The sequence below is a fragment of the Callospermophilus lateralis genome, chromosome 15, assembly GCF_048772815.1.
Source record: "Callospermophilus lateralis isolate mCalLat2 chromosome 15, mCalLat2.hap1, whole genome shotgun sequence".
Lineage (NCBI taxonomy): Eukaryota > Metazoa > Chordata > Mammalia > Rodentia > Sciuridae > Callospermophilus > Callospermophilus lateralis.
The window spans coordinates 3,987,084-4,005,156 of record NC_135319.1 but is presented as its reverse complement, the minus strand read 5'-3'; positions in this window follow the sequence as shown (position 1 = coordinate 4,005,156).

Below are 18,073 nucleotides of genomic sequence, written 5' to 3'. Positions count from 1 at the left end.
TTGCCTGATTGTGGAGTGTTCATCCTGTCCCTTACTTTTGAAAACTCCTTTACAACCCCCAAGGTTGTGATCTCCTGAGCATTTTCCATTCCAGATATGTATTCACAGATTTACTAATTCTTCTCCTCTAATTGTGTCTTACTTGGGGTGAAGGTAATGTCAAGGCATTGTTCTGAATGAGAGTGGGAAGATTTTTTGTAGCACATATTTGCATACAAAATGGATTCATTTTCCTATTTTCCATTCGAATTACTGAAATCCTGACACTAACCCACACCCTACTAGACTCTGACTACTAATCCTAATATGATGGAGAAAAATAACCCAAACAGAATAGAAATACAAGCAGTTCAGAGGAGGCATGGTGTATAGTTGGACTTGCCTTTTGCATGATAAAGTGTAGGTGTTATAAATCTGGTCAATTATTAATTGAAATAGTTCTTCATGTGTTTTGAAAGGTATCAATTATGTGAATTCCTGTCTCCCCTTATCTGTTGCCTATTCAGCACATGTATTTTTATATGCACATATAGAATCCAACCTGGTACCACACGTACATTCTTGTGAGGTGGCTGACGTGGCAGATACAAATTGTGAGAAGAGATCACTCCTCCTAAATGCTGTTGGAACTGAAAATTCAACCTATGGGTGAGCTTCCTAGTTGAACAACATTATACATAAATCCATATTCAGTAAAATAAATATTTTTGGATCTGTGTATGATATGTATTTCATGATGAATTTCGATTGTCATATATATTGCTACTTTTTTATATCTCTATATGTGTTTTGTGAAAAATCTACACTCTCTAGATTTTTCAAAATATGAAATATATGTCTCTTATTATACACTTCCTAAATTCATTCATGTTCATGTATGTGGTTTTATAATCAACTTTTCACAAGATTATTTTCAGATATATTCATAAAACCACAACTTTTCACAAGATTATTTTCAGATATATTCATCCACCTCAAATACATATTTGTTTTCTAGTACTGAAAACTCACTTCAGTGAAGGGTGCATACAAATCCTTATATTTCTACAGTAACTGACCCAATTTAACATCAATACAAGTAGATTCCTATGGAAAATGTTTTGCATTTTGATGTTCATTTTTATTCAACACTGGTACATTACTATTTCTTCAGTTTATGGACATCTTAGAAAATAGATTTCATCCACATTTTATAAATTTAAATGCATTTGGTACACTTTCAATCACTTCCTGCTTAAGATCACATGTATTCCTCCTTTTTTTGACTGTTTTTTTTCATGATAGTTTTTCCTAACGCATTATTTTTGATTTCCATAATCTTTTTGAAGCAAAACTCACACTCTCTTTATGATAAACCATAACACTTACATTACCATTAGATGTATAATTGGATGGAATGAATGATTGTATATCAATGTAAGATTTCCTGTATATTTTCAGATATCAATTTATTCCAATTTCCAAAGTTGATACCAGTTATATTATTTATTCACAGTGTGGACTATTCATGCATTATCTGTATATTCATAGAAACAGGGTACACCTATTTTTATCCCCAATACTAATTAATGAGTTTTCAAAATATAGCTCCCATTAATGGTAGAAGAAATACTCATGTCACCAGAACTACATATATATTTTATCACAGTAATATTCTGGAAAAAAATGCAAAGATCACTCTTATGTCTGTACCAACTCCTAAATTGAATGTGAGTATGAATTACTAAAAACATCCATGTCCAGGATGCCTAAGGCTCTCAAATGTCAATCCTATTGGTGAGTACATATCTGTTTCATCCTAAGATTATATATTCAACGGCAACCCTGTTGAAAATGTCTAAACCTATCACTCACTTTATACTTTGCCTGATTTCCTAATGTCACTATTGATATCTATTTTCCTACATATTTTCCCAGTTCATCATAGTGACTGATTCTTCAGATTTGCTGACATTTACATTGACTCTCTAACGAAAACCCTATTACTAAAAAAGTCTTGGTCCAACTCCTAGACTCACTCTTCTTCCTAAAGTTACTATCTTCCCAATCCTCCTGACTACCACTTTTTGACTGGATGTTCTCTTTTACATTCAATCATCTGAAGTACAGTGTTTTATCCTACAGATGTTGCACATCATATGAAATATATTTTATTCACAAATTCACAAATTTATAGGCATTTGCTTCACTTTTAATCACTTCCTGCGTCAGAACACATGTATTCCTCCAGGTTTCTTGACTGTTTTTTTTCATGAGACTTCTTTCAAAACACATTATTTTCGAATTCCAAAAACACTTTTGAAGCAAAACTCACACAATCTTCATGATACACCATACCGCTAATATTACCATTAGATGTATTACTGGTTGGAATGAATGATTGTATATCAATATAAGATTTCCTGTATATATTCAGATATAAGTTCAATCCATTACTTAAAGTTGGAACAAGTTTTATTATTTATTCACAGTATGGTCTATTCATGCTTTATCTCTATATTTATAGACACAGGGTACACCTCTTTGTACCTCTAATACTAATTTTACATCTTTAATATATTGCTCCCAGAAATGGTGGAAGAAATACTCATGTCACCTGATCTACATATACATTTTATCACAGAAATATTCTGGAAAAAAAATGTAAAGGTCACACTTATGACTGTATCAAAGCCTAAATGGAAAGTGAACATGGATTACTAAAAACATCCATGTCTAGGTTGCCATTTGCTCTCAAATGTCAATTCAATTGGTGACTACATATCTGTTTCTTCCTAAGATTATGTATGCAAACTCAACCCTGTTGAAAGTGTCTAATCCAGTCACTCACTTTATACTTTGCCTGATTTTGTAATGCCTCTATTGATATCTGCGTTGCTACATATTTTCCCCAGTTCATCATACTGAGTGACTCTTCATATGTCCTGACATTTACATTCACTCTCTAACCGAAACCCTATTGCTAAAGACCTTTTGTTCCAAATCCTATACTCACTCTTCTTCTTAAACCTACGGAATATCTTCCTAATCCTACTGACTATCCCTTTTTGATTGGATGTTCTCTTCTACATTCAATCATCCAAGGTAAAAGGTCCTAGGCCATTGTATATCATGTTATCTGAGACATCTTTGCAGAACATAATTAAAATTTAAGTATCCCAATCAAGGGCCCAATGCCCTTCTGGGCTTCAAATCATACCGAGATTTCTGTTTTCATACTTATATTTCACCTCTGTATACTTGTAAATATCGCACAGAATGATTACTAACCCAAAATGAACCTGTTACTATCCCTAAACATACACTGTTCCCTCAATCTCATTTTACAGAAGAGCAGGGACAGAGTGGTTCTTACAATACAGGAAAGTAGTGGACTTTCCACCTGCTGAGAACCTCAAATGTCCATGCAGAAATGATACCTGAAGAAGTTGTAGGTATGTATGTAGGACCTGAGAGAGCAAAATTCATCTTCCATGGCAAACAACCTGGTCTGGATGAGGGATGTGTCTGAATCAGCCTCTCTCTTCTCTTCCCCAGAGGTTTCATTGAAATGAGCTTCCTCAATATTTAATACTTCCTGAATGAATTGAAACCCCCAGTGCCTCCCACTTCATCATTGAGAAATGGCTAGATAAATACCATGAAATTTCTGAAATTCCCTTGACCAGGTAGCACTGGAGATCCTTTGGATATCCTGTTGCTGATCATGAGTATACCAGACAGTGCCTTGATTTCCTGGGTTTCATGAAAATGGTGTAGAACAGAGATGCCAGTAATTTGGAGGCTGCTGAGTAATGGGCCTAGAGCAGTGGTGTGCAGGTGTGTGATAAAACATCTGTGTTGGGGCCTTGTGGATCTTCCATTGGCATCCAAATGGCTTGTGACTGACATAGTGTAGCCAGCAGAACCTTATATGTAAAGGCATCTTGTTATATGGAGAGTTTTCAGGGCAATGTTCAGAATCAGGTTGCTATGGTAAAGGGGGTAAGCTATGTGAGATTGAAGCCAGGTTGGTCCATTCTCCTGCAGACCCTGACCCACCACACGTGGCAGAACTCCTTCCTTGACTGTGTTCCAGTTGAACTCCTTTTATTTCGTGAAGCATATACCAAATTCCCAGTGCACTAGCAAGGAACACCATGGAAAGTGGAGGATGACCAAATGGCTTCACAGTCCACATGGGGAGACACTTAGCCCCCAGTGGCCACAGTTTACCTACAATGAGAGAATTCAGCACTGCTGCCTCATGTTCATTGTAAAATAAGAAACCATATCATCCGGGTCACATTGATGCAGAACCAGCATTGATTGTCTCACTACAAAGGAAGGTAAACTCCTGACAAAAACATATATTTCAAATGCCCAACCTCAGAGGCAGTTTCTCAAGTCTTTATTTCAGCAGAGCTCCTTGTTTGTGAAGTGTTTACCCTTTCCCTTACTTTTGGAAACTCCTCTTCCACATCCAAAGTTGTAAACTCTTGAGCATTTTCCATTTCAGATATGTATTCACAGATTTTTTATCTCTTCTCGTATAATTATGTATTACTTAAGGTGAGCGTAATGTCAAGGCATTGTTCAGGATGAGAGTGGGAAGATTTTTGTGTATCACAATTTTGCATACACATTGGATTCATTTTCCTAGTTGAACAACATTATACATAAATCCATGTTCAGTAAAATAAATATTTTTGCATCCATGGATGATATATATTTCACTATGAATTTCAATTGGCATATATATTGCTACTTTTTAATGTCTTTGTGTGTTTTGTGTATATATATATTATATATATATATATATATATATATATATATATATATATATATATATATATATAAATATATATATATACTATCCAGATTTTTCAAAATATGAAATATATGTGTTTTATCATACACTCTCTGAATTCTATAAGTTCATATATGTAGATATATAATCAACTTTTCACAAGATTATATTCAGAAATATTCATCCACCTGAAATACATATTTGTTTCCTAATACGGAAAACTAACTTCAGTGAATGGTGCATACCAATCCTAATATTTCTACAATAACTGACTCAGTTTTACATCAATGCAAGTAGATTCCTATGGGGCATGATATGTATTTTGATGTTCATTTTTATTCAACACTGATACGTTGCTATTTCTTCAGTTTATGCATATCATATGATATATATTTCATCTACAAGTTAGCATATATATAGGCGTTTGTTGCACTTTCAATCACTTCCTGCTTCAGAACACATGAATTCCTTCATGTTTCTTGAATTGTCTTTCCATGAGACTTCTTTCCAAACACATGATTTTCGATTTACATAATCACTTTTGAAGCAAAACTCACACCCTTCATGATAAACCATAACCCTAATATTAACATTAGATGTATAACTGTTTGGAATGAATGATAGTATATCAATATAAGATTTCTTACATATTTTAAGATATCAATTCAATCCATTATTTAAAGTGGAACTAGTTCTATTATTTATTCACAGTGTGGTCTACTCATGCATTATCTGTATATTAATAGACACAGGGTACATCTATTTGTACCCCCAATACTAATTTATACGTATTCAAAATATTGCTCGGAGAAATGGTGGAACAATTACTCATGTAACCTGATCTATATGTACATTTTATCACAGTAATATTCTGAACACTAAACGCAAGGGTCAAACTTATGATTGTACCAAAGCCTAAATGGAAAGTGAACATGGATTACTAACAACATCCATGTCCATGTGGCATAATGCTCACAAATATCAATCCTATTGGTGACTACATATTTGTTTCTTCCTAAGATTATTTATTCAAACTCAACCCTGTTGTAAATGTCTAATCCTATCACTCACTTTATACTTTGCCTGATTTCCTAATGTCTCTGTTGATATCTGCTTTCCTACATATTTTCCCTAGTTCATCATGTGACTGACTCTTCACATGTGCTGACATGTACATTGACTCTCTAACCGAAACCCTATTAGTAAAGAAATTTGTTTCAAATCCAATACTCACTCTTCTTCCTAAACCTACCGACTATCCCAGTTTGAGTGGATGTTCTTTTGTACATTCACTCATCCAAGGTACAAAGTCCTACGCCATTCTATATCGAATTATCTGAGACAACTCTGCAGAATGTAATACAAAGTTAAGTTTCCCAATCAAGGGCAAAATGCCCTTCTGGGCTTCAAATCTTACCTAGATTTCTCTTTTCATACTTATATTTCACCAATATATTCTTATAAATTATTCATCCCACAGAATGATTCCTAACCCAAATGGAACATGTTATTAACCCTAACCATGCACTGTTCCCTCAATCTAATTTTGCAGAAGAGCAGGAACAGAGTTTGTCTTACAATACAGGAATGCAGGGAAACTTCCACCTGCTGAGAACATCAAATGTCCATGCAGAAATGATCCCTGAAGAAGATTTAGGCAGCTATGAAAGACCTGAGAGAGGAAAAGTCATCTTCCATGGCAAACATCCTGGTCAGGATGAAAGGTTGTGTCTGAATCAGCCTCTCTCTTCTTAATGTACAGAAGATGGACCAAACCAGGCCTGTGTGGAGAGCTATTCCCGGGTGATATACCATTCTAACTTGTGAAAATTTCAAAGGAAGTAGGCACAGCCTCCATCTCATGGGACAATTGAAAGCAACTGTTAGGACAAAGTGGATGCCAAGGCAGTGACCTCATTCAGTTCCTGAAGGAAATGACCTCACCTCACATTTTTGGTGATGGAACACTTTGAACTTGGGATCCAGGAAGGCAGGAACCCAGAGTCAGTCCCAGTCCCAGTCACAGTGGGCTCAATTGTTTTGATTTAACAACGACAGAGTCATTATTTTTTTGTCCTACTGATGTGAGGATGACCAAATGCCAGGAAAGCTCTGAAAACTGGCCTTTCCAGAAAACGCAGGGAGTGGCTCACCACGGTCTCCTGACAACTTCACAGAGTTGGCCAAGGATACCAGATCTGAGACAGGACAGGAATGTTGGGGGAATATATTATGGCCCACCAGTCAGACCACCCTCTGGATAGTCACAGACGTACTTGGGGGAAGGAGGTGCCTTTGTGGTTGTGGGTGTTAGTTTGTGGTTTTGTATCATGTTCTGAGAATAGGTAGGAAAGGTGGTTTGTTTTGTTTGGTATGGACTCATTCTAGTAAGTCATGTGATAAGGCGAGTGTTTCTATGTCTGTGTATCCTACTGTGTCCGTGGTTGTAGACATTAGAAAAGAGAATCCATCAATGGATGTGTCCTGTGTAGTAGAAAGCGTTGCAGCTTTCATCCTGCCCAATTTATGATTAGATTGCAGATTGCCTTATGGATGGGCAACACCTGCTAATTTTAAGTTGCTGTTTTCTTCCTGAATTCTGGAAGCTCTCCAGAATAGGCTCATGGTTTGTGTCCAAGATATGTACCACGTCCAAGCTCTGTGATATGGCCATGTACTGGATAGCTGAAGGGAATGGCGAGCATCTCAGAAAACTCAGATATCAGTGTGACCAGGAAAGTCTCAGTGGAGAATCCCTGCTTTGGGCCTTTTGCTTACCTATTGTTCTGTTGCCCTGAATGTCAGGAAGGTCTTTGCCTCAGGTCACCCCTTTGTGAAGCCTGAAGCAAACAGTTTTCAAATGGAAATGAATGGGCATCACCTGTGTCTCTTTGTTTAATTGCTTTGAAAAGGGATGTGTCTGAATCAGCCTCTTGGGCCTTTGTCAGTCTCTGGCTTAGATTCCCAACACCTGAGGTATCTTAAGAAAGATCCCATGTGTGCATTCAAAATCAAAATGGCAAAAATTGCAGTCATTGTGGATGAAGTCACTTGCCTTCCTCTGTAAGGTTCCTGACCTGCATCAAGTGAGAGGAGGGATGCTTTGGGTCAAATGAATTCTTCAAAGCCCTGCAGAGGCTATCCCATAGGTGCTTGGGTTTTCTTATGACTCCAGTTCACTTAAAGAATCTAAACCCCAGAGTCAGAAGGCCTCAAATGGTAGAAGTGGAAAAGTATTAATGGCAGGCCTATTTGATCATTCCTGGTTCACAGGAAAGGTGTCCTGGCCACCCTGACTTTATGCAAATGAGGGGCAAGGGAGCTTATTTTGGACACTGTTCGGCTGCTCCCCTAATGGAAACCTCCAGCCAACGGTTTTGATGAGTGTCTATGTGGAAGAAGATGAGGGCCCTGTGGGAGTGTTTAGGTTTCAAAACACACAGGGACCTCACATTGCAGACCTCAAAAGGCCTGGTTTCATGTGACCTTTTCGCCACTCTTTGGGAAGCCTTGCCTGTGAAAGTCTCCTGAGCTTTCATTGAAATGAGATTCCTTACCATTTAATGGTTCCTGAATAATTGAAACCCACAGTGCCTCCAACATTATCTTTGAAAATTGGCTAGACAAATACCATGAAATTTTGAAATTCCCATGACCAGGTGGCACTGCAGAACCTTTGGATGTCCTTTTGATGATCATGAGTATGCCAGACAGTGCCTTGATTGACTGGGTTTCATGAAAATGGTGTAGAATAGAGATGCCAGTAAGTTGGAGCCTGCTGAGTAGTGGGCCTAGAACAGTGCTGGGCAGGTGTGTGATAAAACATGTGGTGGGGCAATGTGGATCTGCCTTTGGCTTCCAAATGGCTTGTTACTGACATGGTTCAGCCAGCAGACCCTTCTGTGTAAAGGCATCTTGTTATATGGAGAAGTTTCAGGGCAATGTTCAGAATCAGGTTGCTATGGTCAAGGGGTCAAGCTATGTGGCATAGAAGCCTGGTTGGGCATTCTCCTGAAGACCCTGAACCACCACTCATGACAGAACTTCCTCCAGCACTGTGACCCAGTTGAACTCCTTGTATTTCACGAAGCAAATACTAAACTCCCAGTGCAGCAGCAAGAAACACCGCGAAAATTGGAGAATGACCAAATGGCTTCACACTCCACACGTGGAGACACTTAGCCCCCAGGATCCACAGGTTACCTACAAAGAGAGAATTCAGCACTGCTGCCTCATTTTAATTGAAAAATAAGAAACCATGTCCTCCAGGTCACATAGATGCAGACACAGCTTTGATGGTCTCAGTACAAAGGAAGGTAAACTACTGACAAAAACATATTAAATTAGAAAAATGATAAGGCATAATGAAGAGTGAAAAGGAAGAGTAATAGGAATTTCACTTTATACAACTTAATTTTTAGAAAAACATGGCTCTTTCAATAAACGAAGCTAACATTTCTTTTGGATTCCAGAATTCAAACCATATTTATAAGTGTATAATTGAGCTGTTATTTGGTTTAAATAGACTTTTTGGGCTAGCCTGGGAAATGTTACCATTTTTACTGTTTTCTACAGAGAAAATACTTTCAGAGTTATGTGTCAAATAATTCAACGGACTTAAAAATTACAACCCATTTTTGTGTTGGAGCTCTGTGCAGTGCTTCCTGTGTAGTTGTACATAAAATGTTTTTACTGTAAATGAGTTAATATAACATGTTACTTTATGCCATAATAAAAAAAGATATTAGTAAAGAAAAAAAACATATATTTCAAGTGCCCAACCTCAGAGGCAGTTTCTCAAGAAGTTTTAGGCCAGCAGAGCTCCATGTTTGTGGAGTGTTTACCCTGTCACTTACTCTTGGAAACTCCTCTACCACTTCCAAGGTTTCAAAACCCTGAGCATATTCCTTTCCAGTTATGTATTCACTGATTTTCTAACTGTTCTTCTCTAATGTTGTTTTAGTTGGGGTGAAGGTACTGTCAAGGCATTTTCCTGGATGAGAGTGGGAACATTTTTTTGTAGCACATATTTACATACACATTGGATTCATTTTCCAATTTTCCATTCGAAATACTGAATCCCTGACACTAACCCCTACCCTACTACACTCTGACTACTAATACTAATAAGATGGAGAAAAATAACCCAAACAGAATAAAAATACAAGCATTTCAGAGGAGGCATGGTGTACAGTTGGACTTGCCTTTTGCATTATATAAGGTAGGAGTTATATATAGTCAATTTTTTTGTTGAAATAGTTCTCCATGTTTTTTTATTGTTAAACAATATGTGAATTCCTCTCTCCCTTTCTCTGTAGCATATTCACCACCTGTATTTTTATATGCACGCATAGAATCCTACCTGGGACCTCACATACATTCTTGTGAGGTGGCTGACTTGGGAGATACAAATTGTAATGGATCACTCCTCCTAAACGATGTTGGAACTGAAAATTCAAGTTATGGGTGAGCTTCTTACTTGAACGATATTATTCATAAGTCCATGTTCAGTAAAATAATTATTTTTGTATCTGTCGATGATATATATTTCATGTTGAATTTCGATTGGCATATATACTGCTATTTTTAATGTCTGTGTGTGTGTGTGTGTTTGTGTGTGTGTGTGTTTGTGTGTGTGTGTGTGTATATATATATATATATATATATATATATATATATATATGTGCACTCTTCAGATTTTTCAAAATGTGAAATATGTGTCTTATTTTACACTCAGCAAATTCTTTCACATGCATATATGTGTATTTATAATCAACTTTTTACAAGATTATTCTTAGAAATATTTATTCACCTGAAATACATGTTTGTTTCTTAGTACTAAAAAGTAACTTCAGTGAATGGTGCATACAAATCCTAATATGTCTTCAGTAACTGACACAGTTTAACATCAATGCAAGTAGATTCCAATCGGACATGATGTGTATTTTGACGTTCATTTTTATTCAACACTGGTAGATTAGTATTTCTTCAATTTATGCACATCATAGGATACACATTTCATCCATAAGTAAGGAAATTTATAGGCATTTGTTTCACTATCAACCACTTCCTACTTCAGAACACATGTATTACTCCATGTTTCTTGACTGGTCTTTTCATGAGAATAGGGACGGACAAGTCAAGGCAAGGCACCTAGGATAGCATCGAAGACACGGAAACAATCCTATTTGGTTGCAAACGAATTTAGAGGGCATTGCTTCTGTTGTAATCAATTAATCCCCTGAAACCAAAGTTTAGATTGTTTCAGAATTTTTTGCCCAACATTTAAGGGAGCGGCTCCTAAGTTCACAGTCTGCAGAAGTTCACAAAAAGCAATTTTAGTTTCTGTTTTTTTTCTCTGTTCTGGCAAAGTTAACATTTTAAGAACACCTGGGAGGGGGAGAGCTTTTTTCTTCTCTTTTTTTTTCTCCCTGCCAGCTGTTACCATGGAGCTTAGTTGGTAACTTCTTTATCTTAGAAATGCAGCCATCTCTGTGAAGCCCAGCTCAAAGCCAGAGGCCTTGTTTACATATTGCCAGCATTTTGACTGACTCTTTCCAAACACATTATTTTCGAATACCATAATCACTTTTGTAGCAAAACTAACATATCTTCATGAAAAATTATAACCCTAATATTAATATTAGATGTATAACTGGTTGGAATGAATGATTGTATATCAATATAAGATTTCTTATATATTTTCAGATATCAATTCAATCCGTTATTTAATGTGGACCCTGTTATATTATTTATTCACTGTATGCTCTATTCATGCATTATCTCTATATTCATAGACTCAGGGTACACCTCTTTGTACCCCCAATACCCATTTATATGTCTTCAAAATATTGCTCCCAGTAATTATGGAAGAAATAGTCATGTCACCTGATCTACCTATACATTTTATCACAGTAATATTCTGGACACAAATGCAAAGGTCACACTTATGATTGTACCAAAGCCTAAATGGAAAGTGAGCATGGATTACAAAAACATCCATGTCAAGGTTGCCTAATGCTCTCAAATGTCAATTCTATTGGTGAATACATATTTGTTTCTTCCTAAGATTATATATTCTAACTCAACCCTATTTATAATGTCTAATCCTATCACTCACTTTATACTTTGCCTGATTTTGCAATGTCTTTATTGATATCTGCTATCCTACGTATTTTCTATAGTTCATTATTGTGACTGTTCACATGTGCTGACATTTACATTCACTCTCTAACTGAACCACTATTGCTATAGAACTTTTGTTCCAAATCCTATACTCACTCTTCTTCCTAAACCTAACGAATATCTTCTTAATCCTACCGACTATCCCTTTTTGACTGGATTTTCTCTTCTACATTCTATCATCCAAGTAATGTTCATGCGAGCATTGGAGGAAGAGACGACCAAGAGACTGTGTCATGCAACAGCAAAGGGTATATTGGGGTCCAGCATGCTGGGGCTCAGAGCTCACATGAATAGATCAGAGAGCCCTGAGAACAGCTTTAGCAGATCTTATATACTTTCCTTGGAGAGGGCAGGGACGGAAGTTTATTGATGGGTCAGGGCGAGTGGGCGGTTTGCGTGTAACCGGGTGAGGGAATACATTCTGAAATTTGGCAGTCGGGGACAACAGATTCAGGGAACAAGATTAGCAAACAGTTCTCAATATTACAACAGTGTTTTGTTAAGCGTATAGAAAAACAGGAAGTTACAAGTACCTATTTTATTAACCTTTCATTCCCCAATTGTTCTTCTGGCTACTTTTAATCATAAAAGTGATCATTGGGGGGTGTCACATTCTATGTCTGCAAGTGGGGTATTACCATAAGTTTAACTTGACCAATTTGAGCTTGGAGAAATAAAACTACACGGTGGTTATGAAGGGATTTAATGGAATTTTAGTGGGATCCTCTTCATTAGGGATATCCCAATAGGAAAGACCTATAGCCAGCTGACAAATGTCTGGGTGAAGAGATTGCCACCAGGTCCCTAAGGGGGCTGTATGTGAGATAGACCATACTTCTTGTCTAGTAGGATTTGTGATCAGCCATCGCTGCTGAACGAGCTGATGAGCGTTAGATCTACTGGTGGCCAAGGGTAGAGTCTATTGCCTTATCCACATGGCGAATACGCAATTTGAAAGGGTTACCAGTCTTTTCCAGTTTCCAGCCAGAGTCTGGACAGGGCGCAGGCTTGCGATGGGAGGCATGGATCCAGGAAGTGATTCCGTCTTCCTTTTCCACTGTAGATGTTATAAGTAGCACCTGGTATGGTCCTTTCCAGCGGGGTTCCAGGGATGACACCTGATGTCATCTTATGTAGATGAAGTCTATTACTTGATTTTGGTGTGGAGTCCCCTAGTCCCCAGGTTGGAAGGCAGTTGCCAGCTGTTTCCACAGGTATCACTGAGTTCTTTCAAGAGCTTAAAGTCTGTCAAGCATGGGGGTGTGGAAGGGATCGTTAGGTCTTAGAGTGGGGCTAGGTCCCATACTGGAGGAGGGGCATCATAGAGAATTTCATAGGGGGTGAGGTTACACAAAGAAACAGAGGTAGTATTTCTTGCATGAAACAGTGCATAAGGAAGAAGCATAGTCTAATCTTTTATGGCGGTCTCTAAGCTTAATTTCCTTAAGGTCTCTTTATTGTTTCTATTTATTTTTTTTACCTGTACTGAGATCTGGTATCTATAAGCACAATGTAACTTCCAATTAATTCCCAGGGTCCTGGCTAAACCCTAACTTACCTGGCTCATGAACGCCATTCAATTATCTGACCCTATTACCTTAGGCAGGCCGTGTCTTGGAAAAATATCTTTCAGGATCGTCATGAGCATCATTTGTGCCCATGTTTGTGTGTGTGTGTGTGTGGGGGGGAGGCTTCAATCCATCCTGAAAATGTATCTACAAAGACTAGGAGATATTTAAGTCCATACCTGGCTTGCTTAATTTCAGTAAAGTCCACTTCCCAGAATTGTCCTGCTCTGGTTCCTCGTAGGTGCTTTCCTGCGGGAAGCTTGGAAGGGTACGCATTAACCAATTGACAGAACCTACAGGCTTTTGTTACCGGTTCAGTTATTTCCTTTTGCTGTTAGTGAGTTATTCAAAAACTCTGTTCTTGATCCTTCAGGAATGCCTGCAATTCTTTGAACCAAGGTGAGTGAGTTGATGTACATTTTTAATGTAGTGTAGGGCTTTCTGAAATTGAAGGCTGGGCTCAGTGAAGTTGAGGGGTTCAGTGTCAGTGTTCTTAGATGTTATCAAAAGCTGGCTGGTGCCGACGGGTCCATTGAAATTGGGCATCCCCATTTAACAGCGGGTATAAAGGAGCAGCTAAGAACACAAACCCAGGTATTCATAACCTGAAAAAGCCAGCAGTCCCAAGAAACTCTCTGTGTTGTCTCCAGTTATATGGGGTTGGTATCTGCACAACAGCTTGTTTTCTGGGCTCAGTGAGCCATCATTTATGCCCCTAAGGGAATAGCCCAAGAAGACTACTTCTTGCTGGCAAATTTGAGCCTTTTTGGCCGAAGCTCTATACCCAATTTGAGCAAGCTCGGATAATAGTGCTTGGGTTGCAACTCACAGTTTTCCTTTGTGTTGGCTGCCATTATTAGGACATAAACATATTTAAGAAGGGTGACTTCGGGGTGTGTAGTTCTGAAGTTGTTGAGATCTCTGTGGAGGGCTTCATCAAAGAGAGTGGGGGAGTTTTTGAACCCCTGTGGGAGTCTAGTCCAAGTTAGTTGACCAGACTTTCCAGTTTCTGGGTCTACCCACTCGAAAGCAAACAGCAACTGACTATCTTTATGCAGAGGCAAGCAAAAGAAAGCATCTTTTAATACAGAACAGTATAACATTTTCACTCAGCAACAGCAAAGGGTTTATTGGGGGTCCAGCATGTTGCGGCTCAGAGCTCAATTGAATAGAGCAGAGAGCCCTGAGAACAGCTTTAACAGAGCTTATGTACTTTTCTTTGAGAGGGAAGGGAGGGAAATTTATGGATGCTTCAGGGCGAGTGGGCGGTTTGCGTGCAACCGGGTGAGGGAGTAAATTCTGTAGTTTGGCAGTTGGGGACAGCACATTCTGGGAACAAAATTAGCAAACAGTTTTCAAGATTTCAACAGTGTTTTGTTAAGCATACAGAAAAACAGGAAGTGACAAGTACCTATTTTATTAACCTTTCATTCCCTAAACTCACTCTTTTTTGTAAACCCACTGACAATCTTCCTAATCCTACCGACTATTCCTTTTTGACTGGATGTTCTCTTGGACATTAAACCATCCAAGGAAGAAGGTCCTATGCCATTGTATATTGATTTAACTGAGACATCTGTGCAGAACATAATTCAAAGCTAAGTATCCCACTAAAGGGCCCAATGCCCTTCTGGGCTTTAAATCGTACCTAGATTTCTGGTTTCATACTTATATTTCACCTATATATTCTTGTGAATATTGCAGTTTCCTAATACCATTATTTATCCAGCAGAATAATTCCTAACCCAAATAGAATATGTTATTAACCCTAACCATACAATGTTCCCTCAATCTAACTTTACAGAAGAGCAGGGACAGAGTTGGTCTTACAATACAGGAATGTAGGGGATCTTCCACCTGCTGAGAACCTCAAAGGTTGATGCAGAAATGATCCCTGGAGAAGATGTAGGCAGCTATGAAGGATCTGAAAGAGCAAAAGTCATCTTCCATGGCAAACATCCTGGTCAGGATGAAGGAATGTGTCTGAATCAGCCTCTCTCCCCTTGATATAAAGAAGATGGACCAAACAAACCCTGTGTGGAGAGCTTCTCCTGGGTGCCTATGGTTGATATACCATTCTAACTTGTGAAACTGTCACAGGAAGTAGGGACAGGCTCCATCTCATGGGACACTTGGAAGCAACTGTTAAGACAAAGTGGTTGCCAAGGCAGTGACCTCATTCAGTTCCTGAAGGAATAGACCTACCTCACTTCTTTGGTGATGGTAATCTCTGAATTTGGGATCCAGGAAGCCAGGCACACAGAGCCTGTCCCACTCCCAGTCACAGTGGACTCACTTGTTTGGATTTACCAAGGACAGAGTCTGTCTTTCTTGGTACCTACTGATGTGAGGATGGCCAAAAGCAAGAAAAGCTCTGAAGACAGGCCTTCCCTTGGACAGCAGGTAGTGGTCAGTACAGGCTCCTGATAACTTCACAGAGAGGGAGACCTGATCTGAGACAAAACAGGCCATTTTGGGGGAACATAGTATTGCCCACTAGTCAGAGGACACTCTGGATAGTCACAGACTTACTTGGGAGAAGGAGGTCCCTTTTTGAGTGTGAGTGTGAGTTTGTGGTTTTGTCTCAAGTTCTGAGAATAGGTAGGAAAGGCGGTTTGTTTGCTTTGGAGTGGACTGTTTCTAGAAAGTCCTTTTACAAGGCGAGTGTTTCTGTGTCTGTGTATCCCACTGTGTCCGTGGTTGTAGACATTAGAAAAGAGAATTCATCAATGGATGTGTCCTGTCTAGTAGAATGCTTCCCAGCATTCATCCTTCCTATTTTAGGAATTAACTGCAGGTTGCCTTATCGATGGGCAACACCTACAATCTTCCTAAGTTCCTGTTTTCTTCCTGAATTCTGGCAACTTTCCAGAATAGGATGATGGTTTTGTGTCCAAGATATGTATCACCTCCAAGCTCTGTGACATGGCAAGGTACTGGATAGCTGAAGGGAATGGCGAGCATCTCAGAAAACTCAGATATCTGTGTGACCAGTAAAGTCTCAGTGGAAAAACCCTGCTTTGGGCCTTTTGCTAACTCATTGTTCTGTTGCCCTGAATGTCAGGAAGGTCTTTGCCTCAGGCCACCCCTTTTTGAATTGTGAAGAAAACAGGTTTCAAATGGAAATGAATGGACATCACCTGTGACTCTTTGCTTAATTGCTTTGGAAAGATATGTGTCTGAATCAGCCTCATGGCCCTGTGTGAGGCTGTGGCTTAGATTATCAGTGCCCGATGGATCTAAAGAAAGACCCCAAGTGTGCATCCAAAACCAAACTTGCAAAAATTGCAGTCATTGTGGATGAAGTCTTTCGCCTTCCTCTGTTAGGTTCCTGACCTCCATCAATTGAGAATAGGGATCCTTTGGGTCAAATGAGTTCATCCAAGCCCTTCAGAGGTGCTTTGGTTTTCTCAGGACTCCAAATCACATTAGAAATCTATACCTGACAGTCAGTAGGCCTCAAATTGGAGAAGCAGAGCAGTATTAACGGCAGACCTATGCGATCAATCCTGGTTCATAGGAAGGGTGTCCAGGCCACCCTGAGGTTAGGCAAATGAGGGGTAAAGGAGCTTATTTTGGTTACTCCCTTGGGCTGCGCCATTCATGGAAACCTCCAGTCAGAGGTTATGATGAATGTATATATGTAAAAAGATGAGTGCCATGTGGGAGTGTTTTGGTTTTAATTGTGGTCATTTGTGTGGTGGTTGGAAGAGATGACTGGGTCTACCTGGACTTGAACACTGGTGTGATTCCCCTCAGAGACTGAGTTCTGTTACTGACCTTAGATAAATAATTGCTTTGGAAAGGGATGTGTCTTAATCATCCTCTTGGCACTGTGTGAGGCTTTGGCTTAGATTATCCGCAACAGATGGATCTAAATAAAGATCCCATGCATGCATCCAAAACCAAAATGGCCAAAAGAGCAGTCATTGTGGATGAAGTCTCTCGGTTTCCTTTGTAAGGTTCTGAAAGGGTAAAAGAAATTGAAATTGAAACGTAAAGAATCAGGTTTTGTAAAGTTTACAAGCTGCACTCAGAAGCTAAAATTCCAGTGGCAGTTAAGACAATTCCTGGATCTGCTAATTAGATGTGTGTTGAAATCTTCCCTGACCACCTAGTTATTTAACAACCCCTTCCCAGAAACCGTGCAGATCAGCACGTATACATCTGAGAGCTTCAACCAATCAGTTTAAATGTATACCCCTTCTCAGGGCTGACCAATCACTCCCTGCCCGACCTGTTCCCGCCAATGAATGTGCTAATCATGTTTTAGAGTTGTTATTTGATTTTTCCGTGATACATGATGATTTGCTAAAGGAGGCTATGATGTATGTAAAGTCCCTGCCCTCTCTAAAGAATGTATATAAACTCTGCTCAAGTTGTTCTCGGGGCTCTTTGTTCTTTGTTCCTCTGAAGTGGTCTCTGAGCCCCAGCATGCTGGACTCCCAATAAACCCTTTGCTGTTGCACGAGAAAGTCTCTTGGTGGTGTTTTCCTCCGACGTTCGCCCCACCTTTTCATCTGGAGGCCCC